Source organism: Oryctolagus cuniculus, chromosome 18 (assembly GCF_051225735.1).
Source record: "Oryctolagus cuniculus isolate XC-2025 breed Fujian yellow rabbit chromosome 18, ASM5122573v1, whole genome shotgun sequence".
NCBI classification, from domain to species: domain Eukaryota; kingdom Metazoa; phylum Chordata; class Mammalia; order Lagomorpha; family Leporidae; genus Oryctolagus; species Oryctolagus cuniculus.
Genome location: NC_142884.1, coordinates 48,713,045 through 48,729,969, shown reverse-complemented (window position 1 = coordinate 48,729,969; position 16,925 = coordinate 48,713,045). Strand labels below are relative to the sequence as shown.

General features: G+C 45.6%; 1 long non-coding RNA gene across 13 annotated transcripts in view; it reads left to right on the top strand.

The window, feature by feature from the left end:
• LOC103348460 (uncharacterized) overlaps positions 1 to 16,925 on the top strand; it is a 56,281-nt gene that overhangs the window by 10,686 nt on the left and 28,670 nt on the right. For 2 of the 13 annotated variants that reach the window (XR_016224805.1, XR_016224812.1), the window contains 7 exons: positions 1,045 to 1,135; positions 2,621 to 2,728; positions 12,692 to 12,764; positions 12,886 to 13,079; positions 13,634 to 13,715; positions 14,371 to 14,454; positions 15,198 to 16,007. The exons of 1 other annotated variant lie outside the window; for it this stretch is intronic. This is a non-coding gene — a long non-coding RNA (uncharacterized LOC103348460). Of the gene's footprint in view, positions 1 to 1,044; positions 1,136 to 2,620; positions 2,729 to 12,691; positions 13,080 to 13,633; positions 13,716 to 14,370; positions 16,008 to 16,925 lie in introns of those variants that run through there. 10 more of the 13 variants (XR_016224814.1, XR_016224807.1, XR_016224816.1 and 7 more) reach the window with 9 other exon arrangements.

Here is a 16,925-nt window from a genome sequence, read left to right as displayed (position 1 = left end):
AGAGCATTTGTTACGTGACTGAACATTTGCTGTATGTAAAGAAGGCTGACATGCAGTTCTGTCACCAAGTTCCAACATTTGGGTAGACTGAGTAATGACAGATGGGCTTGCAGTTAGGAATTCCTTCTTGTGGCCTTTGTAGCAGCTGTGGGGAGCCGGAAGGACTCCCTTGTGCAGGCAGGCCGGGGGCGGGGTGGGGGGCTCTGGTGTGAACACCGGGGAGGCATGTGTCTGACCCCCGTAGCCCCTCAGGAGGGAATCGGGGAGCTACCTGCATGCTGAGGACACTTGTAGAAATTGCAAGAACATTTATTAGGCTAGAATATTTCCTTTTCCATTTTGACTTTTGATTAAACTGTGTTTTTGGATAACTGTAGATTCACATCCAGCCGTACACAGTAAGGCAGGTGCTCTCCTGACCCTTTACCCAGTTTCCTCCAGTAATGACATCTTCCCTGGCCACTGACGCTGATGCAGTCAAGGGAGGAAGCATTTGTCCCTTTATAGCCACACCTACTGCCGTCCTCACCCCCACTCCGGGTAACCTCAGCTTCTCTGATCAATGGAATCACAGAGTGCAACCTTCTGGCCTGGCTTTTTCCACTCGGCGTCATTTCCCGGCATCCCTCTGGCGTGTGTCAGTGACCCCTTCTTGTGGGGAGCCTCCATGGCCTGGCCATTCCACAGTTTGTTTACCCATTTGCCACTCGAGATTTAAGGCTTCTTTTAGCTTTTTGTTTTTTAAATTATTATTGTGACCAAAACTCTTAGAAACATTTATGTAGAGGGTTTTGTGTGTGAATTGTGGGTCATGTGCTAATTATATAGAATATTTCTTTGGAAAACAAGAATTGGTGCCGGGGAGGGCGGGGAGTGGGAGGCAAGGGAGGACATCTACATTTTTGTAGTATTTTTGCTTTAGATTTGCTTATGATTTTAAAATATACACTATTTTAAATAATTTGTAGCCAGACATAAGAATATCTTCTTTTAAATAAGGATTTTTCTGTTTGCTTTTTTATTTGTTTTCATTTCATTTGAAAGGCAGAAAGAAACAGAGATACAGAGAGAGAACTTCAGCCTGCTGGTTCACTCCCCAAATACATCAGCAAGCACAAGGCCAGGTGAAGCCCAGGTACCCGGAACTCAATCCAGGTCTCCCACCGGGGTGAAAGGGACCCTAATACTTGAGCTGTCACCTGTTACCTCCCAGTGTGCACATTAACAGGGAGCTGGAGGCCTCCATGTGGGCATCCGAGGCGGCATTATAACTGCTGCGCCAAAAGCCTACCCCTAGATCCTGTTCTTATTTTAGAGAAACAACATCGGAAAAATCAGCTTTTTTTTTTTTTAGCAAAAAATTTCTATGGAAAGGAATAAAGATACATATATGAAGAGGGGCCTTCAATATATGTGATATGGGGAAAGACATCAGATACAAAAAGAGGCAAATTTACAGTTTGTTTTTTTTTGGAATTGGGGTGGAATCTGGTCTGACTAGAATTCTGTGGGGGATCAAAGGGGCATGTCACTGCCCGAAAGTATATTTAACATCTTCCTCATCAGAAATGGGGCATAGAGTTTTAAAAGAGTAATTTTTGAATTTAATATGGTGGTTTGAATGAAAAACAAGTGGGCACGCTTCCTCGTGAAACTCGGAAGAGTCCCATTTATGCATGTGTGTGTATGTGTGTGTGTAAAATGTGTTTTCACCTTTTATATTTGATAAGAAGGAATAAGATATTCTATGCTTTGCTGTTGTCTTGAATGTGAATCTATAATGCTTTTTTAAAAATTTGTTTTTGGTTTAAAGTAACAACAACTTTTGAAAGGACTTCCAGATTAAAATGATACAATCACATATAGATTAAAAAGTTAAATGAGAATACATTTGTAAAGTTACGCAGAGTTAATAGCTTTATTAAGAAGCTATTTTGAGCAAACTAAAAAAAATACAAATATGCCTGTGAGTTCTGTTAAAAGCTCCAAGGTCGTAAGCGAGATCGGAGAGCAACTGTGGGCAGCGAGCATAGGAAGCTCTGACACTGCCGAGGCCCCTTCCACTCGGAGAACAGAGCCGTGAGTTCCTGTCAGGTTCTTTGCGTTAGAGGGGTTATAAAAGACAAAAAAAATACTCATGATTTTGTATGGAATAATATTTTATTGCAATATCCCAGCTATCTGGTGTTGCCAATGACAGGACCAAAATGTGTTTTATAAAAGGGCTGTTTAAGGCCAGGAACTTCAAAGCTGTGCATATACACAATGACAAAGCATTCTGCCATCATCTTGTAATGCTGTTTAGGTAGCAGTTAAAAAATTTAAAAAAAAAAAAGGTATCATTTTAGACACTTTAAAATTTTACAAATACAATCTATCATAGTTGGTCACCTCTAGACTTCCTGACTGTGGTGGTGGCTGTGATGTCTGGGTATTATTTTAAAATACCAGGCACTTTATAATTTTGTCTATAATTGTTGACATATTCTTCACAAAATGGTTTTGGAGCAATTTAGTGCTAAGTTATTTTAACCATGTGCCATCTTTAAATTTGACGTCATAGATGTTCTCAAGTGTGAGTGGTGAGACACACTGCCAGACAGCTTTGTTTTTTTTCCAGGAGCCTCTTTATTCCAGCTTCTTCCGTACTCAGTGCCTAAAACAGCAGAGTGGGAGAAGATGTTCTGCTGCTGGGGAGCCAGTCCCGGGAAGCTGAGCCAGCTTGGTAGTAAGTGAGCGTGAGTGTTTAGGCTTCCCTTCCGACCCCAGAGCAAGTGCCGCCGTCTCAGAGGCGCTGGCCCAACTTGTGGAAGTTCACTTTGCAGGTGCTTGTATCACAGCCCTATTCTTAGTAATATTTTATTCTCTACGTGTCAGAAGCAGATGTCTACTTGCCATTTGCCCGTGTCATGCAAACACTGTGGCACCAAATATGGACACAAGGAGCAAGCCTCGGCGTGTTAGTCTCAGAACTGGATTTTAGCCAAGACAATGTCCCACGTAGTCGTGGTTACTCTCGTGTCCCTGCTATGTTTTGTCATTGTAATAAATCCATAAATAAATTCCCTGATTCAGCAAAGCAGTTTTGGGCTCTAGCCAGGAGGTAACATGGTAAGCAGCATGCTGCCTTTCCCCGTGGGGCGTGGGGCTTAGCATGACCGAGGAGACAGAGCCATGAACAGAGCATGTCACCCCATGTGATGATGACAGGGAGAGGCCCGGTGCTGTGGCAGTCACTCACTGAGCCTGATGGAGGAGAGGTCAGGTCCAGGGACGCTTCTCGGAAGGACGGTCGCGGGGTCGAGGCCTGGCGGGCAGAGGGAGCCCAGAGCAGGAACAGTGTCGCCCTGGGAGCCTGGGAGCGGCCCAGCCTGCGAGGAGCAGCAGCGGGTCCGCAGAGACAGGGAAGAGCTTTTCCTGTGCCTGGTGGGGGCACTTGAGGTCCGCGTGCACCTGAGCGGCTCTGCTTTTGCAGATAGCAGCGCGGCCATGGTCACGGGGTTTGGAGGGGGTGCCCGGGAGAAGCTGGGCTGGAGAGGACTGTCCCTGCTGTGTGTGCGCCGAGCACTTGGTCTTCAGGTGGCTCGTGGGACGACCGCGGGGTTTGGAAGTTGCCGCGTGCTCTTTGACGCTGGCGGACTTTCTCAGGACATGCGTTCTCCTTCATTTCTTCCACGCGGCGTCACGGCCTGTGGAAGGCAAGGCTGGAGCCAGGCCGTTGGCTGTTACTGGGCAGAGTTTGTTCTGAAACAAGTGAAAAGGAAGGCAGGGGAAAGGCGGCTCCTGGCTCTAGCTGTCCCCAGTTGAGGGTAGGACACGTCAGCTGTGCCCAGAGGCGGAAAGATACAAGGGGGAAGCGTCGCCGAGCGCAGGAGATGTTCGTTTTCAGGAGCTCCGTGCACTCAGAGCGCAGCGTGGGCTCAGTGACTCGTTCGTCTTCAGGTTTTCACGTCCGTGGCTTCATCTCGGTCTCACCTCCACACGCGGCCGTTCCAGAAACACTTGGTACTTCCTGGGTGCTGGAGCAGAGCCACGGGCCTTCCCTCACACAGGTTACAGTCTGGCTGGGGGACAGTACAGCCCTGAGGGAGCTTTTGAATTTTGTTCCTGTCTGTGTATGCTTAATATGATTAAGCTGTCCTGAGGACGACTTGTGTCAAGTCTTAGAATAATGAGCGTTTGTCCTCCAGAGGGCACTGCCATGTTCCCAGGTGTGGGAGAAGCAGGAAGCAGGGAGGACTGTGCTGCCGGGGCTTCTGCCTGTCAGAGCTGCTGCAAAGCCAGCTGGGGATGGGGAACAGCGACTGCTGAGCGCAGCCAGACTAAGGCCCCAGGGCTCTGCTCAGCAGGGTGAGGGTGGGAAAGGTACGGACTGCGCAGGCAGGTCTTAGAGTTAGGACGGGGCGGGGGGCAGGTGGGGGACCTGGGACTCTTTTGAAATGTTTACTTCGACTGCCTTGAAATCCACTGAGAAGCTGAACTAAAAGAAGCGTTTAACTGTAAAAACCAAAGGAGACAGTTTGTAAGCACACCACAGAGCGTTGTCCCTGTGTCTGTTGTGTGCCCAGGCGTACCTCTGTCCTGGTTTTTCAGAGAAATGGCGATCCTGTCTCCTGTCCAGCTAAGCACCTTTTCCCCATTTCCTCCTGATTTCTTACCTCTGTTCTATACCTGAGCATTCTCCCCCTTCACGGACTTTCTTCTCCTCGGTGGCTTCCATCCTACAATCTCCCCTCTAGACCCCTTCTCTCCTGTTCTGCCCCACTCAGAACTCTGCCTGCCTCGCTGAGCTTGTGGAAGCTGCGTTTGCAGCGATGCATTTCCACATCAGATCTCACCACTGGTTCTCCTTCGTCCCCAGGCCCCTGGGAGTCCTGGTTATCTGAAGGCCCCATTGCCGACGGGTGATTTGCAGTTGTGTGCGTGGCAGAGTGTCCCAGCTTCTGAGATGCCACTGTGCCTGGGCTCCACCTGGGCCCTTATTGTCGCTTATGCTGGCCACGCCCTTGTGTGCCCCTGGACATGCTCTCCAGGTACCGCCCTCACCTCCCCGAATCCCTGCAGAGCCTCGCTCCTTTCTCTGCCCTCCTCCAACTCTGATCTTGGTTCGTGGCATTGCTTCTGCCTCAGTTTCCCAGTCGGTCAGTTTGGGTCAATTGTACCTCCTAAAGCCTTTCGAAGCTTACTCATACCTTGGTCTGTTTCCACTATCACAGACACTTGGACAGATAGTCGGGGGGACACAGAGCTGTGGACTCAAGGCCTCCACCCTCAGTGGCTCTTCAGTGGGGTCCGTGGACTGACAGCCTGCAGACTTTTCTTCTGAGTGGACTCTGTAAAGCAGCTGTAGTCTGCAGCAAAACCGAGCAGAGGTGCAGAAATTTCCCAGAATACCCCAACTCCCCTGCATGCAAAGCCTCTCCCCTTATCAGCCTCCCCACTGGAGTGGCACATTTGTCACAAGTGATGAACCTGCAGTGACGCGTCACTATCACCCCAAGTCCACGGTGTGCACTGGGGTCACTCCTGTTGTGCACATGCTCTGTGGGGCTAGACAAACGGGCAGTGACGTGAACCTACCATTATAGTGTCATGCAGAGTCATTTCACTGCCCTAAAAATCTTCTCTGGTCTGCCTGTTCTTCCCTCCCACTCCCTCACGCCTGGCAACTACTGATCTTTGCATTCCGTAGTTCCTCTTCCAGAACGTCATCGAGTGGGAATCTCGTGCTGCACGCAGCCTTTTCAGATTGGCTTCTTCACTTAGTGACATGCATTTGTTTGCTCTGTGTCCTTCTATGACTTGATAAACTAACTTCCTCCCAGTGCTGGATAAGGTTCCATCTCTGGATGTACCATAAGTTTTCTGTTCATTCCCCTGCTGAAGGACGTCTTGATTGTTTCCGCATTTTGGCATTGATGATTAAAGCTATAAGAAACATCTGTCTATGGGGCCAGCGCTGTGGCATAATAGGTTTGGCCTCTGCCTGTGGCGCCAGCATCCCATATGGGCACCAGTCCATGTCCAACTGCCCCTCTTCCAATCCAGCTTTCTGCTAATGCACCTGGGAAAGCAGCAGAGAATGGCTCAAGTGCTTGGGCCCCTGCACCTACATGGGAGACCCAGAAGAAGCTACTGGCTCCCAGCTTTGGATCAGCTCAGCTCTGGCTGTTGCGGCCATTTGGGGAGTGAGCCAACAGATGGAAGCCCTCTCTGTCTGTAACTCTTCCTCTCAAATAAATAAATAAATAAATATTTTTAAGAATCTGTCTACAGGTTTCTTTTTTTTTTTTTAAGATTTATTTTTCTTTTTATTTGAAAGGCAGAGTTACAGAGAAAGAGAGAGGGAGAGACAGATAGAAAGGGATCTTCCATCTGCTGGTTTACTCCCCAGATGGCTGCAACAGCCAGGGCTTGGCAAGGCCAAAGACAGGAGCTAGGAGCTTCTTCTGGGTCTCCCACGTCAGTGCAGGGGCCCAAGCACTTGGGCCATTCTCTACTGCTTTCCCAGTTGCATTAGCAGCGAGCTGGGTTGGAAGTGGAGCAGCTGGGACTGGATGAACCGGTACCCATAGGGGATACTTGGCCTGCACTGGCTTCCATATGGGATGCTGGCGTTGCAGGCCACAGCTTAATCCACTGCATCACAACATCGGCCCCTGTCTGCAGATTTCTGTGTGGATGTAACTTTTCAGCCCCTTTGGGTAAATACTAGCGTATGAGTGGAAGTCAGACATTGAATGGATATGTAGTTTTGTTAGGGGCTACTGAACTCTCCATGGCTGCACCATTTTGTGTTTGCAGCAGCAATGAAGGAGAGTTCCTGTTGCTCCACATCCTTTTCAGCATTTGATGTTGTCAAGTGTTCTGGCTTGTGACTGTTTTTAAGAGTGGCATCTCTTGTTTTAATTGGCATTGCCCTAAAGACCTGTAATATCTTTTAATATACTATTTGCCTATTCTCTCCAAAATAAATTATTTTTTTAGCCAGGAAATTTTCTTTATTTTTTAAGATTTATTTATTTATTTGAAAGAATTACAGAGAGAGAGAGACAGAGAGTAATCTTCTATCCACTGCTTCACTCTCCAAATGGCCACAATGACTAGAGCTGGGCTGGTCCGAATCCAGTAGCCAGGAACTTCTTCTGGATCTCCTTTGTGGGTACAGGAGCCCAAGAAATTGGGCCATCTTCTGCTGCTTTCTCAGGCCATTATCAGGGAGCTAGATCGGAAGTGGAACAGCCGTGACCTGAACCCGCACCCATATGGAATGCTAGCACTGCAGGTGGTGGCTTAACCTGTTATACCACAATGCTGCCCCCCCCCCAATTTTATTTTATGATGAGCACTTAACATGAGCTCTGAACTCTTAAATTTTAAAATGCACAACATGGCATTGTTAACAGTAGAGACAATGTTGTATAACAAATCTCTAGAACTTGGTCATCTTGGGTAATTGAGACTTCATGCTCAGTGGTTAGCAATTCCTCATTCTCCCTCCCTCTAGCACTGGCCACCACAATTCTCTCTGAGTCTGTGATTTTGAGTATTTTAGGAACCTCACATAATTGGGATCATACAGTACTTGTCCTTCTGTGACTACCTTACTTCACTTAGCATAATGTCCTCCAGGTTCATGCAGGGTTTAGCATGTGCCAGAATTTCCTATTTAGGTTCAGTGATATGCCACTGTATGTGTATATCCCATTTTAATCCATTCAGCTGTATGTGACACATCTTGACTATTGTGAATTGTGCTGCGTTAAAGTGCTGTTATCCCTTGGAAATCTTGGTTTCAATTCTTTAGGATAAATACCCAGAAGTGGAATTGCTGTGTCAGTTTTTAAGGAATCTCCATACTTTTTTCCATACCATTTTGCATTCCCATCAACAATGTACAAGGTTTCAAACTGTTTTTCTTTTTTAAGATTTTTATTTATTTACTTGAGAGACAGAGTTCCATATAGAGAAAGGGAAATACAGAGAGAAAGGTCTTCCGTCTGCTGGTTCATTCCCCCAAATGGCTGCAAGGGCTGGAACGGCGCCAATCTGAAGCCAGGAACTTCCTCCAGGTCTCCCACATGGGTGTAGAGGCCCAAGCATTTGGGCCATCTTCCACTGCTTTCCCAAGCCATAGCAGAGAACAGGATTGGAAGAGGAGCAGCCAGGACTAGAACCGGCACCCATATAGAATGCCGGCGCTACAGGTGAAGGTTTAGCCCACTACGCCACAGCGTCGGCCCCCCAATTGTTTTATTAAAGATTTGTTTATTTATTTATTTGAAAGAGAGAGGAGAGGTAGAGACAGATCTTTCATCTGCTGGTTCACTCCCCAATGACTGCAATGGGCAGGGCAGGACCAAGCCTAAACCAGGAGCCAGGAGCTTCATCCAGTTTTTCTTTTTCCTTCCTTCCTTCCTTCCTTCCTCCCTTCCTCCCTTCCTCCCTTCCTCCCTTCCTCCCTTCCTCCCTTCCTCCCTTCCTCCCTTCCTTCCTTCCGACAGTGAGAGAGAGAGAGACAGAGAGAAAGGTCTTCCTTTTGCCGTTGGTTCACCCTCCAATGGCCGCCACAGCCTGCGCACCATGCTGATCCGAAGGCAGGTGCCAGGTGCTTCCCCTGGTCTCCCATGCGGGTGCAGGGCCCAAGCACTTGGCCCATCCTCCACTGCCTTCCCGGGCCACAGCAGAGAGCTGACCTGGAAGAGGGGCAACCGGGAAAGAATCCAGCGCCCCGACTGGGACTAGAACCTGGTGTGCCGGCGCCGCTAGGTGGAAGATTAGCCTATTGAGCCGCGGCACCGGCCCATCCAGTTTTTCATGTGAGTACAGAGGCCCAAACACTTAGGCCATCTTCTGATGCTTTTCTAAGTGCATTAGCAGGGAACTGGATTGGAAGTGGAGCATCTGGACTTGAACTATGTCCATAGAGGATGCTGGCACTGCAGGCCGGGGCTTAACCTGCTGTGCCACAGCGTCGGCCCCCGAGGTTTTCAGTTTCTTCTTTTCCTCACCAGCACTTGTCATTTAGGTATTTTTGAAATAGCTTTCCTAACAGATATGAGGTGATATCTCTTTGTGGTTTAGAGTTTTGTTTCTTTGATGGTTACTGGTATTGAACATCGTTTCAAATACATGTTGGCCATTTGTTGTTTTCTTTGGAAAAATGTCTGTTCAATTCTGCAGCCAGTTTCTAAAAGTGGTTATTTTAATTTTTGAGAGACAGACAGCTCCCATCCACTGGCTCACTCCCTGAATGCCCATGATGGCTGAGGATGAACCAAGCCAAAGCTGAGATCCAAGAACCGAATCCAGGTCACCTGCTGCCTCCCCAGTGTGTGCACTAGCAGGAAGCTGCCGTCAGGAGCAGAGCTGGGACTTGACCCTGGCGCTCTGGTTGGGGATTCTGGGTGTCCTGAGCGGTGTCTTAGGTGCCACCACTCCTAGTCTACTTTTTTACCACCTAATTTGTTCTTGTTTTTGTTTCTGTTTGCTATATTGCTGTAGGAGTTCCTTACATATTTCTGAAGTTCACCTCTATGTAACATACGGCATATAAATATCTCCTCCCACTTTCTGTGCTGTTTTTTTCACTCTTGATTATTATAAAGAACGCTTTTCAGTTTAATGTAGTCTCATTGTCTATTTTTGCTATTGCTGCCTTTTGGTGTCTTCTGTGGAACTGTTGCTGAGACCAGTGTCACACAGCTTTCCCCCACGTTTTCTCCTAGGAGCTTTAGAGGTTCAGGTCTTATATTTAAGTCTCTACTCCTTTTGAGTTAATTTTTGTTTATGGTGTCATCTTAAGGCCCATATTTTATCCTTTTTCACGTGGATATCCAACACCATTTGTCGAAGAGACTATCCTTTACTCATTGTGTGTTCCTGGCATCTTGTTAAATATTAGAATATTAGTTGACTCTCTATTGGGATGATTTGTGTCTGTGTATTTTCTTTGATAAAGTGTCTGTTAATATCTTTGACCCTTTTTTTAAATTGGAGTGCTTATTTTTGTTGCATTTCAGGACTTCTTTGTTTATTTTAGTTAATAGTCCTTTATTGTTTGCTCTTCTGGGCCTTTTGGTCTCGTATAAAGACCAAATTTGTCATTATTAACAAAATAACCTACTGGGATTTTCATTGAGATTATGTTGAATCTCTCAGTCAAGTTAGGAACAGCTGACATCTTGATGATATTACATCTTCCTATCCATGGTCATGGAATATCTCTCCATTTCTTTCATCAGGTTTTATATCTTCCCTCATATAGATCTTGTATATAGTTTGTATATCTTTGTATATAGAGATTATACCTAAGTATTTTATTTTGGGGGGAAATTGTGTTTTCAATTCCAAATTTTACTTGTTTATTATTGGTATATAGGAAAGCAATTGCGTTTTTTGTATTAACCTTATATCCCACTACCTACCTTGCTATAATTTGTGTTATTTTTATACTTATTCTTTTTTATGCTTACTTTGGATTTAATTTGCTCTTCTTTTTCTAGTTTCTTAAGGTAGAAATTTGGGTTATTTCTTTTAAATATATATTTTCCAATATATGTATTCAATGCTGTACATTTTTCTCTAAGCACTGCTTTCTTTGCAGTCTACATTTTTTAAAAGATTTATTTATTTATTTGAAAGGCAGAATTACAGACACAGAAAGGGAGAGACAGAGAGAGGTCTTCCTTCCGTTGGTTCACTCCTCAAATGGCTGTGACAGCCTGAGCTGGGCCGACCCAGAACCAGGAGCCAGGAGCTTCTTCTGGGTCTCCCATGGGGTTGCAGGGGCCCAGGGACTTGGGCCATCTTCCACTGCTTTCCCAGGCCATAAGAAGAGAGCTGGATCAGAAGAGGAGCATCCAGGCACAAACTGGCACCCATGTGGGATGCCGCCCCACAGGTGAAAGCTTAGCCTACTACACCACAGCGCTGACCCCTTGCTTTCTACAATTTTTATAAGCTATGTTTTCATTTTCATTTAGTTCAAAATATTTTAAAGTTTTCCTTATATTTCTTCTTTGACCCATGTTTTATCTAGAAATGCATTGTTTAATGTCCAAGTATTTGAGAAGTTTCTAGATATGTTTCTGTTAATGATTTCTAGTTTAAGCCATTGTGTTCTGAGAGCAGATTCTGTATTATTAAGGTGTGTGTTATGGCCCAGAGTGTTTCTGTCCTGATGAATGTTCCATGGCAGCGTGAGAAAGACGTATGTTCTGCTAGTGTTAGGTAGTCTATAGATACCTGTATTCTATTAATGGTGGTGTTGAGTTCAACTTTGTCCTAACTAATTTTATGCCTGCTGGATCCATATATTTGTGAGAGCGAGCTGTTGAAGTCTGTAAGAGACTTCATATCAGCTGTGAGAGTAGATTCCTCTATTTCTCCTTGCAGTCTGTCAGTTTTCACCTCACATTTTTTTAAAAGATTTATTTATTTATTTATTTGAAAGGCAGAGTAACAAAGAAGCAAAGGCAGAGAGAGAGAGAGAGAGAGAGGTCTTCCACCCACGGATTCATTCCCCAAATGGCTGCAACAGCCAGAGCTAGGCTGATCTGGAGCCAGGAGCCAGGAGCGTCTTCCAGGTCTCCCAGGCGGGTGCAGGGGCCTAAGGACTTGAGCCATCTACTGCTTTCCAAGGCCATGGCAGAGAACTGGCTTGGAAGTGGAGCAGCTGGGACTTAAACCAGTGCCTATATGGGATGCCAGCGCTACAGGCAGTAGCTTTACCTGCTACGCCACAGCACCAGCCCCCAGCTCACATAGTTTTGATACTGTTTGTTAAACACATACATGTTAAAGTTTATTATGTCTTCTTGGAGAACTGACTCCTTTGTGTAATGTTTCTCTCTATAACTTTCTCTAAAATCTACATCTGAAACTAATGCAGCTACATCTGCTTTCTTTTGATTAGTGTTAGCATGGTATATTTTTATCTATCCATTTATTTTATTGAAGAGACAGAACTTCTATCCACTGATTCACCCCCAAATACCCACAGTGGCTACCAGCTGGGCCAAAGCCATTAGCTAGCCAGCCTGGAAACTGAAGTCCACAGACAGTGTCTGGCAGCCCATGACAAACTGAATGTGGAAAACACGAGATGCTTTTAGAGACTTGGAGAGCAATTTCACATTCTCGTTACCCACGTGTATCTTCTGTATTTCCTAAGACAACACACCACACCAGCAACACATGGCCGGTCTTCCACTGCAGATAGGAGAAGCATGGAATTACTGGTCAACAAAATGAGGATTTGGGGTGGAGACTATACCAAGCTGGGTGGGGGAAACAGGGAAAAGGCTACTGATGGCGGAGGGGTACAGGGGAGTAGCTTTCCAAGGGTTCCTAACCCCACGGAGAGAACATCTACAGCAAGGGTCAGCCAACTTTTTCTGCCAAGAACCAGAGAGTATTTGGGCTTTGTGAGCCAGAGATCTCTGTCACAGCTGCTTTGTCATCGCAGTACAAAATCAGTCATAGACAAATGGGCACAACTGCATTCCTGTGAATCTTTCAAGGAAGTGTTCCAGTAGCTGTCAGGAAACAGGCTTAGGCTGCCTTCACGTCACTGACACACACTCGCAAGGAGAGAGAATGTCCTTCCCTTCGTTCTCTAATCAGGCTCTTGGGGGCCTTGCTAGGTTTACCTGTAGACTTTCTAAACCCAAATTCTCTTCTCCCCCAGAAGTATAAAGTGAATAATTTGCCTGCTGATCAGTTGGTGCAACTTGAAATAGCCTTCCCCAGTGGAGTGCAAGGTGTGTAGCCCATCCCAAGCACACTTTAAATGTTCATCAAATCTTCAACCCTGACCTATATGAAACAGCGCGGAAGTTTCTTGCTAGTAAACTCTGTCGTAATGTTACTTTGTAATGTCAGTGTGGCCCTACATGTGTTTTGATGGGCCGAGGGTGTCTAGAGCCTGGAGAGGAGAGGTTGGCTGGTCCCAAACTGGCAGAAGTCCTGAGGCTTACAAGATGTGCGTGTCCATGCTGTCCAAGCTCCACGATTCAGAGACCATCGGGGGACATGCAGACTTTGATACCTAACCGAACAGCACATCAGCTAAGCCGGTAGGCACTGAGGCAGACATACATGCCTGTTTCTGTGGTGATATCATCTATTAGAATGGCCATGTACATTTATCAACGTAAAACAGTGGTGTCACTAAAACCCTGCCATAGCCAGTATCAGGTGAAGAAAGTCTGCTAACAATATGTATAGCCCTTTGTCATCGCTCTCTGTCCCCAGGGGGCTCATCCTCCACTTTTTCCCCAAGGCCACAAATCAGGATAGCCTTTGTTGGCCTGGCTGATTGTGGTCACCTAGTAGAAAAGCTGTGACTCTGACGTGCTGGTGCTGCTCTGAGTGTCTTCCCAGTAGCCAATCTTGTGTTCTGAAAGGCAACCTGAACAGGACAACGTCCACCCAGCAGCCCGTGCTCAGGGGCAGGGGCAGAGCGCGCGTTACAGCATTCGGCAGGTTGCTTTCCTTAAAATTCCCAATTCTTCTCTTTGACTTTGTTATATTTTGTCTCTAATTACCCCCAAGAAAAGTTGATGTGATTCTTGAAATCTCTCATTTCTCATTTGTCTGACAGCCAAACAACTTGTAAATTGTGTTTCAGTTCAACCCGCTATGTCTTTATGATGCACAGTTGAAAACTGGAGGTGTGGAATATTGCTGGCTCCCGCAGTTGTGTGCCTCAGGTTTGTTCCCCTGCACTCAGTTCTCATGAGTGCAGTGTGTGTAAGTTAGCACTTTTATGTCTCTTTTCTCAGCCCTTATCTTTGGACATTGAGTTTTTCATTTTGAAAGTCCATTTTGAATAAATTTATTTTCAATTTTGAAGAGCATGAGTTTATCTTAGTTCAATCGAATGTTATGTACTTTTTTGCTGAATTGTTTACTACGGGTTTGGTTATTGGCCTATTTTATTTGTCATTTTATGGAATACATATTTTCAGTGGAGACGCTTAGGCTAAGCTATATTTATTTATACCACAGTACATTAACCATAAAACTATCTAACTACAGTAAAACCACAATAATCTGGAACCCTTAGGGAGTGGGTTATTGAGGATAGCCAAGTTTTAAGAAGTAACATTAACTCTTTGTGATGGCAGTTTTTCCAACATGTGTCGTATCTTTCCTTTTTATCCCGCATACAATATGCTGAGTCTCATTCAGTTGTGATAGGAAGAAGTACTCATCAGTACGTTTAACTCAGTTCTCGTCGAAGGACTCAGGCTTTTTGTTTTGCTTTGCCTTGTTTTAGTTTAGGTTTGGCTTTCGTGTGCTTTGTGTTCAGTTCTAGTTCACGGTGGCATTTCCTAACATTTCTGTTTCTTCCGTTGTTGTCAGCTGTATTTCTCACTGGCCCTACCTGTAGGGCTCCCTCTACCCTTCAAATTGCTGCCTTTACGTGTCTGTGGACTTGGAGACCAGGTACAGGAGTTTGTTAGAGGACAGCCAGCGTGAGAAAGGGCTTCCAGAGCCTTCTGGGGGCCAGATGTGCAGCTGTGCACCAACTTGCCAGCCGTTCTTGTCTCTGAGAAACCTTCCTCACCAGCATGTCAGTTCTCTGTGGGCGTTAGCCAGCTGGGTGCTGAGATGGGGAGATCTGCTCTGCCTCTTCCCCTCTTCCCCTTAACATTCCTCTCCACTGCTTGGCACTTCAGAGGGCTAATTGTAGCCATGCTGGGGTAGCCGAGGGCCTTGAAGGTGAGGCCTAAGGGAGCTAGTTGCACACACCTTAGAATAGAGAATCGGGTAGAAAGCAGGCCTCATTTTAAGTTAACTGTTACAGAATGCCCATATTATGATAACATCTTGCTAATGCCCCTTCTCTTCTTTATCCTACTAATTCTTTTTCCTTTTTAAATTAATAAGCCCTAAACACATGTTCATTTGGCTTATAATTTACTAGAATTAAAACTAACGCTTAATTTGAAAAGGGCATCTCTAGTCAAAACCCAGCACCCTCAGTGATTCATTTTTTTGTTGTGCATGTAATTAGGGCTGCATTGCATACTTTCTTTACCCAAGGTGCTTTGCACACTACTGATGACAGGTGCTTGGGTAAAGGTGCTGGCAGCGGACCGTTGGGCTGCAAGCTCTGGGAGGCTGATGTTTGCGAGCTGCTTCAGCTTCTCCAGCGTTTCCATGGTCGTTTTGCCTTGGATCTCCAGAGCAACCTGGGCATTACGGGGCCCCTCATGTCACAGCCAGGACCCCAGAGGTGCAGAGTTGTGGAGTGACTCACCCAAGTCCCACTGCTGTCAGCAAGCTCGAGTTTGGGCCCAGATCCTCTGCTTCCAAGGCCAGTGGAGTTTCCCACTCGTCCTCAGAACTCGTGCTGGTGGGGTAGTGAGTGAATCCTAGCGCTGGCTGTCCAGATTGGGGCTGCCAGCCCCTAGAGGACATGGTGAGCCAGGCCACCCAGAAAGAAGAGGAGCTCGATGACAGGGCATGTGACCCCAAGGGGACGACGCCTCATCATCCCCAACAACTTGGCATCCTGCTGCTGCCGCCGCCATCACAGGTAGAGGGTGGACACTGCCACAGGGATCTGACGACCAGCTCCACCTGGGCAACAAGGTGCACCGATTGGGGGCTCTGGGGCTGCATGCAATGCTCTGTCACTATGGGGAGTGCTCGGTGTCCAGGGAGCTCGGTGTGCTTTCGTTTACTGTGTTTGAGAAGCACATTAGTCGCCAATGAAGTTACTGTTTTTCAAAACTGTACAGAAATGGGAATAACTTCTGATCATTTCTTAATACAAACAATATCTGTTTAGATTTTAAAATATAACACTTTTTGTTTTGGCCTGGATGAAGTCATTGGCAAAACGAGTCTAACTGGATTTAATTTGTGATTTATAAATTCTGAGTTACTGTTTTAAGAATTGTTGATTATAGTGGGTTGTATAAAGCCAGTGTTTTTGAAGAGCCATTAAGCCCTTACATGCCATATAGATTAATAAATACATTTTAAGCAAATTCATGTTTTCCTTTTCATTTCTGTGTGTGTCTGTATATTTGGTAGTGGACTAGAGATTGCTTCCTGAGAAGTCAGCCCAACCCAGAGTTCTAAAATACCCTCATTATCCAGTTTAGTTTAAAAAATCAGAATTTTAGGCTGATCTATTTATATTAACTGACTACTGCTATCAAGTTAATCCTCTAATAATATTCATTTCTCAAAGATGTTACTAAAATCTCAGAAAACATTAAAGATTTAAACCCTAAAGATTGGTAGGAGATGATTAAATTTTCCCTATTATTTTCCCCCTGTCTCCCAGAGTGATTAGTTTCACTTTCTGTGTCTCACTCCATGGCCGCAATGGTGCTGCTGAGATGGCCTAATTCACTGAAACCTGTTTCGGGGATCATCTCTGTGAGACAGACAGCTGCCGCGAAGGCATTCTCTCTCCGAGCATGGATTTTAGATTATGGCCAATCAAGACGCGGCGCTGGAAGAACACCTGTCAGAGGCGTTTTTCTACAGGAGATGGTCTCTTTAATCGGATTTCATTGTGCTTCAGAAAAAGGTTCCTTGTAAAATGTGGCATCTGCTTTTATGATTCATCCTTTTCAGCTGAAACTCCAATTTGGAGCTTATTTATGACATTGTTCTATGGTGAAACGAGAAACCGCAACAAAGTGTTTAGAAAGGAAGGACTTTCCCAGACTTGGAGTTCCTAACTTTCCCTTGTGAAAAGAAAATCCAAAACTTACTTTTGAACTTTTCTACGTGACCATAATTAACAATAAGAATGATCCTGAACAAGGATTTAAGAAGGAGCAAACTTTCAAACTGTTTAAGCTTAATTGCGAAAACACAGAAGGCAACCCCGGGGAACTTCGCTGTGTTGGAATTTGTTGCATTTATCTGTGAACAGTGCCAAGTATTATTGG